Here is a 12901-nt window from a genome sequence, read left to right as displayed (position 1 = left end):
TGTACCACCACCCATGGGAGAAATTCCCATTCTTTGGGAATTTGAGAAATTCCCAAAGATTAAATATTCAGGAAGGAAGCATTGAAATGGTATCTGTTGATGTTGTTTTAGAGGTTTGCATTCACACAAATGAAGTAATGGCTTACCAGTTAAATCTCTTGCTTCAGGACAGGTTGTGAAACCTCCTTCCCTCTGGTGGAAACTAGGGTGTGGTCTTCTGAGCCATGTTTCCTTTGTTTCAGCTTCTTCTCCTGTTCTTAAGGCTGCAGCGACACCGACTGCTGAACCCTTCACATCGCCAAGACCCTCGACGACGACGAGGTGTTCCAATCTGTTGCCAGTCTCTGTTACAAAAGCAAGAAGGTCTCCCCTCGGTGCCTCACTGAATCCTTTATATACTAACATTATCTCGTTCTACGTCACAGAGACAAAGTCATCCAAGACTGCCCATTTACAGTGACACTACCATTTTTGGTAATCGTCCCGCGAAAACACTGGACATCCCACCTCCGCTGTAGCCATAAAACCCTTTTTTGTACCACTGTGGGTTCGAGAACTGAGATGCTCTCCCCTCCTTCCGCTCTATTGGTGAGAGGCACATGACAGAGAACTAGGGCGAGGAATTGCGCAATATCTGTACACATTCTCTCCCTGGAAGATAAGTTTCTCCTCCCTTATTGTATTAAACGTAAGTTCCAAATGAATAGAGTTTTATAATTTTATCATAAAGATTCCCGAGATACGATTCTAACAATAGAACAGTTGATTTTGAGTAGACAGAGGAGTTTTGAAAAAGCTTGGTTATAATGATTTAAAATATCCTAAGATACTATTTAGTAGTGTCTTAGGATATTTTAAATTTTATTAACTATTTAGTAGTTAATTAATTCCTCTTGATTATTGAGAGATACGAAACTCTCGGTCTAACAGCCGTTTCAATTGAAATTGATGGTTTTTAGCACTATAATAAACTGTCAGAGATTGAACCATGAGAAGTGGCTTCACAGGTTTTTATAATGTGATCCAAATATTATTATGGGCACAGTGCATTGCATTAGATGATGTTTTTAATGCATTTTCAGTCTCCCCCACAAATGACTGATTTGAAGATGTGTGACACGACTAGTCACTCTGCAGGGCCAGTTTCAACTTCCATGATTCAAGGACAGTGTACTTGGTATCACTGCAAAGGGCATCTGGTTTGTTAGTGTATTGTGGGGCTTGTGTGCAGCAGAAGTTTTGCCATGAAAATTCATTCTCTGAAGTTCCTTACTGATTGGAATACGCTTACGGGACTGACTCTTTTATTATTATTATTATTATTATTATTAGCCATATTGTGCAAGGAAGCCTGAGGCTTATGCTGCACCAGCCAAAAAAAAATTTTTAGTTACCCTGTGTGTGTGTGTGTGTGTGTGTGTGTGTGTGTGTGTGTGTGTGTGTGTGTGTGTGTGTGTGTGTGTGAGAGAGAGAGAGAGAGAGAGAGAGAGAGAGAGAAGTAGAAGGAAATCACCAAGAAAGAGAAGAATGATGATATCCAGCTGAGGACCCTGGGTGTGCCAAGCCCATACTCACCAGATGTGAGCCCCTGGGGTTAACTCCAGTGGATATCTGTAGCTCCAACCTAGCGTTTACCAAGGAGGCCAGTTTCGTTTCACTTTGGCTATTTTCTGACCTTCTTGAGCCTCTCCGTACCCACAAGAGTTTAAATAAGTTAATCTGTGAACTATACCCTACAACGTCCTCCTTGATTTTGCGAGGTTCAAACATATGACTATCGGATTAAAGTGAAAAAATTACGGATAGTGCATCGAAAGTCAATCCTCCGAAATCTCTGCCATTGCTACACATTTAGACATTTGCATACATCTCTTTCTCACTGTTTACTACATCGAGCGGTCTATTAATATTCTTGGTAGCCTGTATATTGGTATTAATATTTTTAATCAATATGATCTATCTTTTATGATTTATTACAATTTTTCAGATTTTATTTTATTTGGAATTGATATAGTATAAGCGATTTATTGATGTTTTATTTAGTTTAGATTAAACATGAGTGCTATTTGAAAAGTACGAAGATTTCGTGTCCTAAAATAACAAGCTCAACCTCCACTGCTCAATTTAAATCAAGTCACGCCCGTAGTGTATTTTTACTGGTTTAACACATGCTGCTGAATATGGCGGCGAACAGGTGCTGTGGTTTAGTTTGGAGATTCGCGCGATGTCACTGACACTGATATCAACAGGTAGTGAGCTATACATATATATTTTTCAATTTTTTATTCTGCTAAGCATCTTAAATTATAATAAAAATTCAAATGTCGTTACAGTAGCGCCCTAGAAATAAAAAATTAAGTTGTAACGAAAGTTATATTTATCCAAAGGAATTTTCATCCTTTATTTTATTGCTCTGAGTCTTGTGAATCTGGAAATAGAAAGAGATACCGCTCCTCTGCTCTTTTTTTTTTTTTTTTTGTTAGAAACGAAACATCTTAAACAAGAATTCAGTTTAAATTTCCATTAAAATTAAAATTCCAATAAGAGTATTGAAATTTAATTGGAATTTTAATGAATTCTCACGAAAATGAGAATTCATTTAATGAATTCTCACGTTCTGCCGAGAATGTTTTCCTGAGTTTCTTTATTATTCAGACCTGTCAATGATCAGCACAATGTTACATGATATCGAAGTAGAAAAAGCTGCTAGGGTACTGGCTGGATTCCTCATTTTAGGAAGGCCTCATTTTAGTAAATTTAAAGCGACTTTTTATTATTATTAGCCATATGGTGCAAGGAAGCCTGAGGCTTATACTGCACCAGCAAAAAAAAAAAAAATTCTGAGTTACCTTGAGTGAGTCAGTCAGAAGTAGAAGGGAATCACTAAGAAAAAGAATGATGATATCCAGTCAGGATGTGAGCTGGATATCATCATACTCACCAGATGTGAGCCCTTGGAATAAGAGTACTGAAATAATTGCCAATACAAGGCAATTATTTCAGTACTCTTACGAATAATTTCAAATGCAAGACATTTGAAGAGTCATCATAGATAAGCATTGATGATTTGATACCAGTTACTGAAAAAAAGTCATGATCACTTACAGCACCAACTGTGCATGCATTGTACTCTTAGTGCACTCAATGCATGCTCAGTGCTGGATTAAGGTACGACCTTGCCTGGGGTGCCATTCTTTAAGCGATGACAAATTTTACAAATCATGAAAAAATATATATATATATCATTAGTAAAGGGGCACAGAAAAATCTTTCTGCCCAGGGTGTGGAAATACCTTGGTCCGGGCCAGTGCATGCTTGTTTGAAAGACATTAACTGTAGCATATCTTGAGCTGACTTTGTTTATAGGTACAAAATACTTTTGACATATAGAAAATAGTATGCAAAAAAACAAATGCATAATCGGTAAATTTAGACATTAAAGTGGAATACGTATATCAGTATCATTAATAAATATTAAAAACAGTAAGGGGTACCAATGAACCCTGTCCATCAGGTATTCACTCATAACATTAGTCCATGAGCAGTAACCACCACCATAGTTGAGTGGTCAAGTGCAAGGGTACAGAAGTATTCATGCTTTGAATGACTGTTGTAGAAGCCTGTGTGGCTACTAAATATAGTAGTATTCTTGTGAACTCCTCTGACCTAATATGGTCATACCAGAGTATCAAAAAATTTATATGCGTTCTCTGTTGCCTACTCTTTACCCATAGTAACAACCTAATCCATAATGCCACATTGCTCCAATTTATATAATAATCATTATGTGGAGTAGTAGCAAAGGTTTTTCTGGAATCTAAGCATGTGATATATCTGAATAATACATTTCAACCAGTTCTTTTGTGATTATCCCATAATAGCTAATTGCATTGATCAAACCTATCCATTCCGCGAATTGACTTATAGCTCCTTTCCTGTTGAAATGATCTTGCATTTCATCTTTAACTGTTCAACTCCATTATTTTTCTGGCAGTAACTGTTAAATACATTATTTTTTGACTTGGTATTTGACAGAAATTAAATATCCAAGTCTAATTACTGACTTTAACCCATGGAATTGCTTTTGTTAATAGAAGAGGCTTCCCCTGAACTAGAGATGCTCTTATTATTATAATTATAGATTTGATTACTATTTTGCTGCTGTTTCTGCTTTTAAATATAATTCTATTGATTCCATCAGCTCCAGGTGCTTTATGTACTTTTAGTTGCTTCCGTTTCTTTTACAGCTTCCTTTCAGTTATCATAAAATCATTTAACTTCTAGTTAGAATTAGTTGTACTTCTGGTATCCCCATCCTTAAAACTTTCTTCACATGTGAATGTAGTGCAAAATATTTTTTTCAGTTTGTTAAGCAATCTGTACTGAATCATCAATAGTTATGCCATGTCAGGTTGATCAATGGGGTTCACCCTTTTCCTTCTGGTTTTAATTTAAGCAATTGTTGCTACTTTTCTTTACACTTTAATCTAAGACTTTTTACTTACTGTAGCATTCTGTGCCCTCCGAAAATTTATAAATGTCCCATTTATTTTTCTTTTCTGCCACCAAAATATATCAGTTCATCTAAAATCCATTTTGGACTAAACCTTGAACAGCATATTTTAGTCAGCATAAATAACATATTAGCATTTATGATTACTTCTCTGAATACTTCTCATTTGCACTGGTTAACATCAGTTGGTCCTACTGAAAATAATTTAAAGTAAGCCTGAGATCATTGTAATCACCTTTGCAAGAAACAAAATCCCTTCCAATTACCCTTGATGGTAGTTATTTCCTTGAATAAATACCACATCAATATACTATGGTCACAACCCCATAGTGGTTTCTTTACTTTCATGTTCTTAATAGATGAAGAATCACTGTTGATAATGAGATCAAGAATATTGCTTTCCCTTTTTGCCTTTTTAGGTCAAAACATTGAGGGAACAGTAGTACAGGTGTTTGAGTTGATTGGTTCTAGTTCATGTGACTGCTAAATGCTGTTCCTGTATTTTGCCTCTCTTGTAAATTGCTATGACCCTATGGCCATCCTGGTATGTAAACAGAAAATTTGTGCTTATTTTAATATATTTCTTCAGAAAGCAGTTTTCCAATAAATCCAGAAAAGTTTTGCTACTGACTGAGATGCCAGTCTAAGTTCCACTCAATACCTGGAAAGTTATAATCCCCCATTGTTAGCAGTCAGTTTACTGACCCCCTCAATGGCCTATAACCTACTTCTGCTGTCATTTTCTCGATGGCCATGGCAGACTGACCCAGTAGTATGCTGGCAGCCCATATCCTGTTGAGTGTACTGTTTTAGAATTTGTGCTTCTTAACCAAAAGCATAACTCCCCCCCTTCCCCCCTGTCTGTTCTTTCTGTATACGTTGCAATTGGTATATTCAAATTCTGCATCCCTATTATAAGAATGACACTATGTTTCTGATATTCCTAAGATGTCAGCAATTGAAAATTTAACAATATTTAATTCAAAAAGAATACCTTTAAATTCATTAGTACCTGGACATCTCTGTTATGAAATGGCAGTATAATACTAAGATATTTGTGAATTTATCCTTTTCATTTGGAGCTGTTTGTTTTTAGAAGAATAAGAAATATGGATAGTCAAGTGATTGTTATAATATTCACAAGCATCTAAATTCAATATTGATATTCAGAAAGATCATAGCACACTGTTTTAGTGGTTGAATTAATTGCTAGCTTAACTGGTACTGAGAATTGCGGAAAACAGTAACTGTTAGAGACTTGCTCTTTGTATGCAATTTTTGATATTTTTGTATATTAATTACTTGATATTAATTATTTTTGAAGTTGGAAATAAGACATATTAGCACCCATAATGCTGACATGATTTTTAGTAAGGAGGGGATAATACAGTCTGAAAAACTATTTGAGACCAACAAGGGGCTGAAACAATACTTCTTTCCCCTCCAGTTAGCAGATTGTGGTGGTGATTCCCCCCCCCCCCCCGACTCCATGTTTGTTTGTTTGTTTTGTTGTTTGGTTTTTAGGAGCATTAGCAACTAAGGCCATATTGCTCCGGGATATGCGGTGGTCATTCCCTGACCTTTCCGCATCCTCCATATTTGGTGGTGACGAGCTCGAACCCCGGTCGAATCAAGAAGTGTGTGCTATGCACTGCTGCTCCTTCCCACCTGGCTACGGAGGCGCCTCCATGTTTGGCATCTATGCAAACACTTGGGGCCATTAGATGGAAGCCTGGAAGTGACTACATATGCTCTCAGGGATTGCAATATGAATGGTATCAGTGCAATATTTTTTCATGTATTGGAGGTAGCAGTAAAATATAGTGTTGTAACCTTTTCATGTAGTAGAAGAAAGCTGCATTTTCTTGTTTTTGCATTCAGATGCCTAAAATTGTTTTTATGGTCTTGCTAATGCTACATCAACTTTGCTAGCATGTTGAATTTATCTTCAATGTAATATTTTCTTTTTGGAACTGGAAGTGAGTAGTTTGGATAAATTATTAGAAAGAATAGGCAAATGAAATCACAGTTGGCAAACCAATGATTGGGGAGTGATTCCTGTATTTAAATTTATAAGTTTTACTATTTTTGGTGTATAAAATACTCAGTGTAGTAACTAATGGTTTAATTTTGGATAGAGTCATAGTTTGAGAGGTTCTGGGGGCACCACTTTTGATGTGGCAACAATATTCTGTGGCAGATTGGATTTGTGAGACTTGTGCTGGCAAGAACTTGCTACAAAAAGTTTTTTCTTTTCTTATTTACTTGACTTCAAAGTGTGGCTCTACTTTATTTGTTGGGCTAGTATATCTCGGTGATGTGAGTCAACCATGTTGACCACAGAATAACTGTCAAAAGTTCCCCATTTCTTCCTTTGCATTTGAAACAAGATTTGAAAAAGCTATAAAGTCAGCTACTCTTATCCTGTGCAGATCTATTTCCCCCCACACTTTAAATAGGTGCTTTAAAGAGAGATTCTTTCCCTCAGTTTTGGCTACAGTATAATGTATTTCCTGTTAATAAAGTTAAAATTCATCTACTCTTAATTTCTATTCCATCTCTATCTTCTCTTCAGTTTTAGAGCTTATGAAAAAAGCACATTGCTTTCTGTTCTGACCCAATAGATTCTGCCAGTGGAGTTTTCAAATATACATTATGGGAGTTAAGGGTCTCCACTGTCAGGCGTGTTTTATTGGGGGGGGGAGGCAGAGGGGTACATGCTCCCTGCATATAAGTGTATGCGTATATGTTTGTAGGTCTATCTAAAAAAAAAAAAAAAAAAAACTCAAAAACCTGGTTGCCATGCCCCTCCCCTTATGGTGATACCTGAATATGAAAAGGTCCACTGTCATGAATGTATTGCAAATTTTTTTTTTCCATTAGGGCTCATGCAAAAGGCATAGCTTGACATTATATATCTGGACACCACTGCTGCCTTTGATTCTGCTAGTATTCCCCAATTAGTCTTCCTTCTTAATCAGTTCTATGGGATTTGTGGCCTTCAATTAGAGTATCACTTATTTGCAGGTCACTGTTCTTTGCCATTGGGCCAAACATGTATTACAGAAGTATTTAAACTGGCATTCCACAGGGAGGAACTCTTTTGACCTTACTTTTCTCCCCCCCTCCACCCCCAACACATTTCTTGGAGTTCAGCTTATCTCATGGTCTTAGTCTGGGCCATTTCTAAGGAGTCCACTATCACTCTACCTTGTAATCACAAACTATTACTTTCAGTTTGTCTATAAATACATAAAAATTATGCCATCTTACTATCTCAGAAAAGAAGGTTCCCTTCTTAACATCCTCAAATTCTGGCCAAATAATTCCAAAGGTCCCTGAACTCCAAAATTACATCGATTGTTTGTTTAGTCTTCCATTGTGTATGGCTTTGAAGTGTGATCTGGTACTGCCCATTCCAATCTGAAGAGCCCTATAGCAGTCAAGTATCAGCTCCTAGAATGGAATAATTTTAAATTTGATTTCATTTACATGATCTTCAGAACAGAATTGTCCCAAAATTTCAGGTTTCCTGATTCTAAATTACTGATCACTTTAAAATCTCTATCACTAATTTATATAACCAGGAGCTGCCCTACACCTTCTATTTGGATAAGACTGCTGTTATATTCTCCCTATAAATACCAGGTCCATGCCCTCTCCTGATAATAGGATTAAAACTCAGATACTTTTTTTCCAGAACAAACCCTTGAGCTTATTTAAAACATTTAATATTCATCCTTCTATTTTAAGATGATAGGAAGTACATAATCTGAATCCTCCACAAAATTCTTGAACTGGAATAATTGCTATTATTTTTGATATGTTTACTTTTTTATTATAGTCCAGTAATGTATTCTCTGTTATTTAACGATTGTATATACAGGGTGATTCACTACCAGTGCGACAAACTTGCAGGAGGTGTAGGGGGCACACAGACGAATCGGAATCACATAGCATTGCAGGGTCCGAAATGCCTTCGTCATGCGGTAGAGGACGTTGAATGGGAGGTCGCATGAACAGCGATCCTGCTGGAAGTCAGCATTTGCGAACCGTTTCTGTTGAAGAAACCAAGTAGCAAAAGTCCTCCGGAGTGGATAATCTGCAGGCTCCAATGATTGGATGTGTTGCAGATGGTATGAACTCATTTGGTTTGTTGGACAGTATCCTCCATACAGTGGATTGGGAAATACCCAATCATTGGCCTATTGCTCGAGTACTCGTACTCGGATTGCCTTCTGCAAGACGTAGGACATTCTCCTTATTGTCTGGCGTCCTTGTCGTTCGTTCTCGATTCATGGTACCTCTCGTGAAACAACCAGTCTCACGTAACCTTCTGTGCACACGTGCGAAAATCGTATGATGAGGAGCACGCCTGTGCGGGAAACGTTCCTGGTACAAGCGCAGAGCGGCGCACCTGTTACAGTCCGCAGCTCAATACGCGAGGTGCATGTCGGCCAGTTCAATATTTGAATACTCATCCATCCTACTGCCTCGGGAACCGGTTTGCAAATGCTGACTTCCAACGGGATCGCTGTTCACGCAACCTCCCGTTCAGCGTCCTCTACCGCATGACGAAGGCATTTCGGACCCTGCAATGCTATGTGATTCCGATTCATCTTTGTGCTCCCTACACCTTCTGCAAGTTTGTCGCACTGGTAGTGAATCACCCTGTATGTGCATCAATTGATAATTACATTTATTACTTTAATATTTGTTTGTCTTAATTGAAATTTGTTGTTATGTAAATGACTATATGTGCCATGTAAATTATTTTGTTCTCTGTAAACCCCTCTGGCCTTTGCCATACAGAGTATCTATGGCTGGATAGCTTTATAAGTTATTCACATAAAAATAACAAATATTTTTTTATTATTTATTTGTGGAATGTATAGACTTAGTAGTTTTACAAGAATAGTATTGCCATGGGTGAAAGAGAACCTAGTTTTTCCAAAGTAGAGGAAGCAATATTTGTGATATATCACATGAGTATATCAGATTAGTACTAATACTTCCTGTCCAAGGAAGTATTAGTACTAATCTAGTAAGTATTAGTACTAATACTTACTAGATTAGTACTAATCAGGCCAAATGATGCAAAGGAGTGAACTTATTCTGCTTTCCCCTAGGGAAAAAAAAAACACCTTTCTTGTCAGCATGATTATTATAGTAAACTACTCTGATCATGGTCATGCTGGGGTATAAACAGACTTTTTTTCCCATGAGCTGTAATCCTTTGTTGCTTCCCAAAATTTTATATTCATTCTAGTTCTAATTTCCTTTATTCTAGTTTCACTTACTAATATGAATTCTTCATTCATTCATTTTGCTTAAGCTTTTAATTTAAGCAGAGACAGCTTAAATCTCAATCATGCTTTCCTTATGTTTCCAGGCCCTGCAGTTGACATGTAAGATACTCTTCATAGGGACTACCCTTGTCATTCCTAACAGTGTAGTTGCCCTCCTTTGGCTTTCTCTCAAGTCCTATGTCTTTTTAAGTGAGGTCTCCAGATTTAAATATAATATTACAAATATTGTATAATTATTGTTTTGTTAAGCGGAATAATAACATCCTTCTCCTTACTAGTAAAGAAAAGTAGAAATCGGGGTCATCCTGCTATGAGTGTGTGTTATTTAAGATGAGCATGGGAGCAGCAGACTTTTTTTGTAAGAAATAAGTTAGGACTGGGTTTTAGTAGTGTTAAAGTAAGTTTTTTTCTTTTTCCCAAAGGAGAATTACCTAGAGAGTAACATTTAAGTTACTGGTGGAAGACCGTTGAGAAGTAATTATTTTTGCTGAACACGATTCATCAAATGGAATATGGTATACTATCATCAGCAAAACTCTGTATATTTCTAGTCACTGAGAGATCATTAATATACGGGAAGAGCAAACCCTTGAACTATTTTGATTCTTTTTCATTTTGTTTATTCATGGGCTGGTATTTTTTAGTCTTACTCAATCAATCAGGAAATTTTTATTTTATTTTTTTGGCTGATGCTGCATAAGCTCATACACTGCTTTCTTGCATCACATGCTGCCACTACTACTATTTCTCTAAAATAACTGGAAAACTATTTTTCTTGACTAGTTTGTTTTACAAAAACAAACTAGTAGAAAAAAAATTTGTTTTTGTAAAACAAACTAGTAGTTCATTCCAGTTAAGTCATTTGACTCTTCATTCACTTCTCCCCCAATTAGAACTATAATTATTAGCTGTTTGAATTAATAATATTGAAGATTATTATACTTTCTTTTGTTTAGGAAAAGCAAGTTTCCAACAATGATATTAATTGTTATTTATCACCTTTAGTATTGCATAAGGTGAAATTTTTATTTGGTATATGCTTTTCAATGAAATTAAAAGACAAGCCATTATTTTTTTTTTTTCATAAAAAAAAAAATATATATATATATATATATATATATATATATAACAACCAATTTTTCCTAACCGGAATTCTTTAAATCAGTTTGGTACAGTTCACTTAAGAAAATAAGACAAAAAAATAAATATTAATGGTAGTTTTATAAGTATAAATCTCTCTTTCATAGATTGCTTCTGATTTCCTTGTGGCTGAAAATACTTGGTGGTGGTGGGGGGGGAGAGAATTTCTACTTTAGATCATGTTGCTTCCTGTCCATTATTAGAAACAGCATGGCCTCTTTTATCCTCCACTTCCAAACAACTGACAGTATTCTCTCTCTCTTGTAAGAATATAAAGCCTTTAAAAAAAAAAAATGATCCTTTCATTAAGGATTAGATTTTTGACTTTAGAATGCAGCTATTAGTAAAATAAATCAGATGGGAAATAATGAAAAAAGTATGGATGAAGGCTTAATACAATCAGTAATACTGCATTTCACTTTCCAGGTATTTATCATTAATTAAGAAATTAAACATAGCTAACACCTTCCCAGGTATTTTGCCATGCTAATTATTCATCTGAAAACAGCCTTTTAATAACCTTAAGTTTGATTAATTTTTTTTAAGAATGAATGAATCAATTGCCACATTCATATTAATATTTATCTAAAATAACTGCCTCACTGATGTGATGTTTAAAGCTGTATTTATATTGATAGCTGCCCATAAATAACTGTTTACTAATGAATTAATATGGGATAACAAGAGAAGCATAATGAATATAAAAAAAGTTTTTTTCTTTGTAATTTTTTTTGTAGTTTTGGAGTTTAATTTACATATAGGTTTGGTAAGTGATTATGGGATATGAAAGTAAATAGTCATCTTCACATACAGAATTAAAATAATTCTTACTTAATTGAAGCAATTTTATGGCATTGTTATACAAAGATTTTCATCTCTTAGCTTAAGATATCCTATTTTATCTTTCTTGGAATAAAGAAAGGTGTAGCCACCACAGCTTCCAGTTGCAGCTGCCAGATCAACAATAATATTAACAACTTGTGTCAAATATCTCTCTCCATTTTATAAAATTCAGTCCTTGCACTATTATGAACCATTGTTTTTTTTTTTTTTTTTTTTTAATTTCAGAGGCTTTGTTTCAATATTTTATACTTGTCAATTGTTTTGCATGAAAGGAGGTTGAAGAATACTTTGAATGAACTACAGGAGCATTCTCTGGCATTATGAACACACAGGTATAACCATATAGCAGCTGAATCTGGTGTATTTTATACACAAAAAAAAAAAAATAAATTTGTTAATGATTGCTATGCAAATTTTAGTATTCTTTCATTATAGGTTTCACTTTTCACCTGCATCATCAATTGTGGTAGAACTACAATTTGGCCATAAAAGAATCAGAAAAAGTTACATTAGCAGATGCATGCTTATAAAATGTACATTGTGCCTCTTAGTTTGTGTTGTGTGTGTGTGTGTGTGCGCGCGCGCGCGCACGCACATCCTTTAGTGTAAGCCTAAAAAAAATTACCCTTCTGTCTAATGAGAAATCAATCAACATCCATTTGTTCACTTTGTCAGAAATACAATGCAGTCAGGCATAATAGCACAATAAGCATAGAAACACAGGTTTGGCAAAACAGGTTGGTCAAAGTACACTAATGCAAAAGTGGTGAACTGATGTGAGACTATAAACATTGACAAGCATAAGCAAGCCCCGGAACATCCACAGAAATGGTTGTCTAGAGTGAAACAAACTATCACTCACTTCCATATGCAATCTGGTTAATAAGGAAGCGAGTGAGAGTTGGGTTCACTCTAGAGGATTTCCTGGAATTTTCCATGCCATGAATTCCTGAATTTCAGGGCAATAATTGGTGGAGTTGTATAATTTACATAAAAATGAGAGATTGTTTTACATTATTAATGGTTAAGCTTGATTTCTGTTCCAGGGAAAATAATGGTCACTGGTTAAAGTAATGCAGGACCATCTATAAAGGAG

The 12901-nt window shown here is 35.7% G+C and overlaps 1 protein-coding gene across 1 annotated transcript in view; it reads left to right on the top strand.

Annotated features, from left to right (window-relative positions):
* The first annotated feature begins 2182 nt into the window (after positions 1-2182).
* Positions 2183-12901, top strand: part of LOC150085386 (rootletin-like) — a 239314-nt gene continuing 228595 nt past the window's right edge. Inside the window, exon 1 of the mRNA XM_090374550.1 lies at positions 2183-2249. The gene's annotated coding sequence lies outside the window, so the exon portion shown is untranslated. The remainder of the gene's footprint in view (positions 2250-12901) is intronic.

This window comes from Mastigoproctus giganteus, chromosome 5 (assembly GCF_048544385.1).
Source record: "Mastigoproctus giganteus isolate SK-2022 chromosome 5, ASM4854438v1, whole genome shotgun sequence".
In the NCBI taxonomy this organism is placed as follows: Eukaryota; Metazoa; Arthropoda; class Arachnida; order Uropygi; family Thelyphonidae; genus Mastigoproctus; species Mastigoproctus giganteus.
Note: the sequence above shows the minus strand (reverse complement) of the source record. Positions and strands in the feature narration are given on the sequence as shown.